General features: G+C 39.9%; 1 long non-coding RNA gene across 1 annotated transcript; it reads right to left on the bottom strand.

Moving 5' to 3' along the window:
• Positions 1–1,682: 1,682 nt before the first annotated feature.
• Positions 1,683–6,439, bottom strand: LOC117736393. The gene is made up of 3 exons (XR_004609967.1): positions 5,844–6,439; positions 4,866–5,298; positions 1,683–4,252 (listed from the first exon to the last, which is right to left on the bottom strand). It is a non-coding gene; the product is annotated as an uncharacterized LOC117736393 (long non-coding RNA).
• Positions 6,440–6,769: the final 330 nt, after the last annotated feature.

Below are 6,769 nucleotides of genomic sequence, written 5' to 3' on the forward strand. Positions count from 1 at the left end.
CATAACTCCTGCTGGTGTCTCCAAGAGATGACTTACAACAAGTGCTGATTACAAAGCCACAGAGAGAAGCACTTCTTCCCAAACTCACTTTTTCTTCTTCTCCCTCGCCATCTTTTACAGCTTACAGACAAATTCCATTGGAGGCAGAGAGCTGTTATTTCAGCAGGCATCCTCCCTGTGATGGAGGCTCTGGTTACAGAGAGCGGCCTCTGGTTCACACACATAAACACAGACACACACACATGCACTTGTGCACAGACATTCCTTGTTCTTTTTTTCGGAGAGTAAAACAGAAATACACAGTTGGTAAAATCTCCACAAAATCTGAATCGTTGAGATAATTGTGGAACTATTTCTTGCTTTCTGTCTCTCTCTCTCTCTCTCTCTCTCTTGGCCACACATGCCTCTGTGGCATCCATGTAAACTGGAGCATTATTGTGTTTTCAAAGAATGGCTAAACTAACAGTCATCCAGAGATCATCATTAGGCCGATTAATGTTTTTTTATACCAACATACCTGCCTTTGAACTGGAGTTTGTGCGATATTCAAGACTTTAAGTGGAGCCTCAGTGTTCTGTGAGGGGGTTTGTGTGTGTTAAGACTCTGCTCTCTGAGCTGTGTGGTGAATTACAGCTGACCCATGAAGACCCTGAGCCCCGCTGCTCCTACCTTTGGAACCCCAGTCATCTGGATCACATCGGGCTCAGATGGGGGGCAGAGCAGAGCCCCCTCTGTCTGACACAAGCAAAGGAGGAGGATGACGATTTATTTTGCATATTTGAAGAGACACTTGTACACATGCTGATGTTATAAATGTTACCCCTGGCATTGCCAACCAAGAGTGTCTCACCTTTGTGTTGGATGACACCAATGTAATTTTTTTAAACAACCAAAAAACAGTCCATGATAAATATGGGGTTGAAAGTGAATCAGAAATGCAAACAACCACAAAACAGTAACTATTTAAAGTGTAACATCCAAATAAAATAAATACAGTGAAATCATTGCACCACTGCAAACAGGTGTCCATTGGTGGCAAATATATGGAATAGCTGCACCAAACATCAAATCTTCTGATCTGATGAGTTGCTGCCCCCTGCTGTAACACTTTATGCAGGAAATATTGAAATATTTCCATCAATGTGTTGCAACATGTATCAGGACCGCATTGTTATTTAAAAGATGTTAACATAATATTCAGAGGTGACACAAGGTGATCTAATTGCATTACCTATAACGATGACAAAGTGTTAAATGAATGTAAATAACCCAAACTCATGCCGCTTTTGAGTAAAAAAACATCCTGAAAACATTTGTTATTTATGAATTGCACAGATTTAAATTATTATTATTATTGGTAATAGATGTATTCTGCAGGACTCTCCGTAGCGATGAACATGCTGTGACAGCAATCATTGTTCAGTGTAATTCTAGCAATCAAGAATCAAGAGAGTAAAGATGTTATTTAGGATAATAGCGCTCCTGGAGTTGACACTTCACATTTCCATAGAAATAAAAAAACGTCTAATTTTCTCGCTGGGTTCAGAAAACATGTTCCTGGACAAGACGCCGCTGTTCCTATTGTTGTGGATAATTGTAATGCTTGTCTGCACGGGATCTTTTGTATTAGACTCCGTAAGTTGCAGTTTGTCCTGTAAATAGCAAAAAAACAAAAAAGATATGATACAATAAACCATGTTTTATTTATCTGTGAACATTTTTTATTTCAAAAGCATGTAAAAGGACAACTGATAAATTAGCAATATAGTACAAAACTAGTTGTGTACATTATATTTATTTTTCTTTACATCCATGATACTTCACACAGTGTATTGTTTGGAAGGTTTAAGGAGTGGTCAGTCACTGTGGATGCTAAAACGGCTAAAACGGCTCTATGAATATAATCTGCATTGATATGTTAAATGTCTTGTTTGAGAGAATAAACACACACACACACACACACACTGTTGTGCTCTTTCTTTCACACACAGGCACATCAATAAGTCATTCTTAAAAAACTACATTATGTTAGTACATTCAATAAGTGATGCAACTCCTTAAAAAAGGGTGCTTCACTAATTCTGCCACTCAGCACAAAGTTAGTGATTTTAGTTAGTTTTTGTTAGATTATTAGTTTATTAGTGGGTTAGTTTGTTAGTTTGCAGAGACCTAATACAATCTATCTGGTTAGTACCTGTTCATTTAACTTTAGGAAATGTTAGTAGCGTGTTTATAAGGATTTCTGAAGAGCATGTCATTGGTCATTGACACAGTTAGACCTATAGCTCCCTTTGCTAAAAAGCATACACACTCATGGCACTAGAAGATGCTTTGGATAAAAGCTTCCATGTACTGACATTTAATAAGCAGCCCTAGTGCCACGAGGCACGCTTTGATTTAATTAAAGAAGAACAAAGAGACGGAATAATTTGATTGCAGACGTCGGGATGTTTCCGTCACAAGGAACACGGATGTTAGTAAGACAGGTGGGTCTTAAGAGCCTCACCACTGTTAGTATCAGTACCGTAATAAGTTAGTAGTGGAGTTGAGGTTTGCCTGTGGTGACAACAAGCTAGATACTCATCTGCAAGGGTTGACCACACAGGTAGAGACAGAAAGACAGTCTCTGAAGATGTGAATTTAGCCTGTGAAGTGAAGACAGTGCAGTGATATTATATTTTGATCAGATCATAATGGGTTTTGTGAGGATTCTTAAGTATATGGTCAACCCAGTTTGATATCAGCAGCTGATTCTCCTCCTCTTTCCATCGAGTGGTTAATAACATTTCCCTTCCCAAGTCCTGAAACCCTTCTAGACGTGCTTACTTTAACAGTTTTCATACATTTTCTTCTTTAATAATTCATCTTAGTCTGTGATTTCTAGAAGAAGGATTACAGGATCATGAGAGAGGAGCATGTGCATCGGACTGCGGGCATAAAGCAGAGGGTTAGTCAGCGGGTTAGAAAGAACAGAGCCAGCCATCAGCATTCAGAGTACAGGTTAGTAGTCATCTGACTGTTAGCAGACATTAGTATTGTTAGATATTAGTCAGATTTTGTTAGTAGAATCCAGACCTGGGTAAAAAGCTATTTGCACATAATTATTAGCATTTGCTGTAATTTGCGGAAGTATCAGATGATGGGGAAGTAGGCATCGGGACAGTTTCATTAATGCCAGAAGGCATTAGAAAAGTACACACCATTCATTTCCAGCGTCATTCTTGCGATTATTTAGATCACAAGAACCCCCACCTAACTGGTACTTCAATGAGGCCTGAACACATGCTAAGAACCATGTGTAAATATGTTTTAATCCTTTGTCTGGTGCATTCAATGTGTTAAAAGAAGAGAGATTCAGGCATTTAAAATCTGTGCAGCAATGACAAATCCACTGAAAAGCAGGTCGTTGCTTAAGGACAATTACAAAAGTGTTTTATCACACAGACACATGCACAGATACAGGAATAAACACACAAACAAATAGAGCACATGCACACAAACACACACACACACACACACACTGACACACACCTGCCCACACACAACAGTAAAAATACAGAGTACACACAGTAGAACCTTAAAAAGAATTGGTCTCACGCCCAAATTAAGTTAGGTTTCAAGACAAAAAAAGAACATATTGTGTGAATTACACATTGTCAAAATGTGAGAAAACTAGTCATTCTCTCTCACTTCAAACAGATTTGTTTTTCTTTTATGCCACAAGCTTAACATATCAAAGCTTTCCAGATCTGGATCTGGCACTGTTCAATTTTATCTTTGGTGAGAAGTGAGCACATGTAAAAACATTGTTTCTGGTGAATTTAAAGCGTCTTATACGAGGAAAAGTGTCCAACGTGTTGGACAGAGTAACCAAAGCCATGGAGCGAAGAGGTCAATGCACACGCAGCTGAAGAAAACAAGCGTGAGAGGTGCTTGTTGGCTGCAGTGTGTTTTAGATCAGCCAAAAAACTCATGATTGTGGGGGTGGATGAAGCTATATTAGTATTACTCACAGCCGAGAGAATGTGCACATTTGAAACGGGAAGGAGCGCTAGAGCAAATTATTTTGGACTCAAAACACCAGCCGTTGACACTGTCTACAAAGCAGCAGGGACATTTTGAATTCTTCAAAGCCCTTTTCAGTGATACACAAAAGCAGCAGAAGTCGTCTCTCAGTGGGGAAACACCTGGACAGGGATCCTCTCCTTCGGAGGGTCTGGACATCGGCGATGGCACCATGCATCGATCGTTGCTTGAGAAATGACACGACAGCTGTTAGAGGCAGAAATACAGAAGAGATCTTCTGGTCGTTCTTATTCTTAACATCTTAAACCAGTTGGACATGACATATGACATGAGATATTTTTGTCCTGGTCTAACAAACATTCAAACAATGTATTTCCAGGATAATCCTGAATAATGTTGAATAGCGAATCTGAAAATATGATTATGCTAAATCTGATTTGGTCATGGTCTTCACTTTCAGGTTGGTTTATCTCCCCTCTTTACCATAATCCTGGAAAAGGATAGCAGTATATAGCTGAAAATATGGCAGCGATTTAACACATAACTAATCTCCCATGTTCTATCTGCTCCCCATTTATCTGCACTCTCAGCAGGCACAGGGGCTTAACAGTCTCTCTCACACACACACACACACACACACACACACACACACACACACACACACACACACACAGGGACACATCCTGTATGTGGGCAAAAAGCAAGATAAGAGTCCATAAAAATTGGCTCTGCAGTTTATATTCATCAAGACCTATATAACAAGTCACAGTGCAGATGGTAAAGTGAATATGAGAGGAATGAAAGTGCCAGTGGTGTAAATCTCCTGTCAGATCCTTTACCAGTCTGCGAGGCAGCACAGCAGAGGGCGATGGAGCTGTGAGGTCCACAGCGAGCGCCGATCTGCTCCTTCATCCGTGTAACTGGAGAGGAATACGCAACACAAAGCAGCAGAAAAGTGGGAGGCAACCCAACTGTTACATGTTCTTTCGTATTATTGTTTCTCCTTACTGCTTTTGGTTTAAGACAAATGAGTACACCTACTGCCAACAGATATACGCTACAGTGTCAGTTATCTGACTAATGCTACTAAATTCTACATCTGATATTGTGTGCCATTAAAAACTATCCTTTGTGTTTTTTCAATAAATATAATCCAGCCTGTACACATAACCTGTCCTGCTGTTGGTTCCGATTTGGATCCTCCCAGTGTCCCGACTGGTGACATGACAGCAGCTCTGTAGATGAATCCAGTAACACCGGCCACAAGGTTTCCTAAAATATAAAGGCAAACTGAAAAAGTACAGCCGATGACGATTCACTGTGTTTTTGCATTCCTTTTGGGGGATTCAATGGCTCATTTTGCCCTATATTCACCTAACAATTATAGAAATGCATACAATCAATATTTTTTTTTCTGACATTTCTGTTGTCCAAACACTGCAAAATAAATAGAGTACAGTGGCTGCAGCTCATGGATACATCTATCTGGAGATGAAAGACCACTAGGCTATATGCATATGTACTGCACTGCCTACCTACAGCAACATCTTTATTAAATGAACCATCAATCTTATCTGCCATGTGTCCACCAAAAATAGTTTTTCTATAAATATGCATATTTTAATATTCATAAAGCCTGCAAGGATGTAGCTTGAGAAAAGACAGACCAGGCCCTCCTCTGCAGGGAATTAAACGAGTTCATGTTTATAGTTTGACAACAGATTCATCCAAATTAACTAGTTTGAGTAGGGCAACAATAAATCGTTTGAATGTCAAATCACAATAACAAAATCCACTATGTGGTCTTTTTTTCCTACCAGTGATGTCCAGGTTCCACAATGCACGTGACCCGCAGCATCAGGCGACGCGAAAATATCTTCTTATTTTTCTTTTTCTTCTTCTTTTTCTTCTTCCATACTGCCGAACTAGCAAATGCATGCCTTGTGTGCGCTGTGATTAGCCCGCAGTAGAAGGCTGGTCGCCCCCTGGACCTACGCGCTATACGCACTTCCTCGAGCCGCGGCTGAGCGTCGTCTGCATGGCCGCCGAGACAAGCAGATGTGGGAGTGCCGACAACAGCTGCGCAATGACGGGAGACCAGACCAAGGGAAACGGGAGAAAGTGGAGATGGAAGCCCCGGGACAAAGAAAATGGATGGGAGGTATTAGAGAGAACAGAGACGTCTTTGAATAAGAGGGACTGCACAGACCCGAATTAATCAGTGGTCTCGGTCTCCAGCTGCTGCCACAGGTTTATGGTCTTTTGTATGCACGCCCTTCATCCACCATCTGTGTTTCCTGGGCAACCGAGGACTGCCTGCAGGCACCAGCAGCACACAGCACCACCAGCACCACCTCAAACCAAAAGACCATCCTGCTGTAACTGAACTTAAAGGGACATACTGTGACATATATCATGGATTATACACATGTAATATATAATTGCTCCACATACATGGCCAACACACACAGTTATTATTTATTTCCTGCTTCTCATCATATATATATATATATATATATATATATATATATATATATATATATATATATATATATATATATATATATATATATATATATATATACTGTATATATGAGATATTTAGCACACAAATACACAATAATACTGTCCATATTCAGCTGTGTTATGATGATTAATTTCAAATTACATTCATGTTAGTGATAACAGCTAATCTTAAAGTGTAACTAATGGGTTGAATAATTAATTGTGAAAGTGTCATGCC

Source organism: Cyclopterus lumpus, chromosome 9, assembly GCF_009769545.1.
Source record: "Cyclopterus lumpus isolate fCycLum1 chromosome 9, fCycLum1.pri, whole genome shotgun sequence".
Classification (NCBI taxonomy): Eukaryota; Metazoa; Chordata; class Actinopteri; order Perciformes; family Cyclopteridae; genus Cyclopterus; species Cyclopterus lumpus.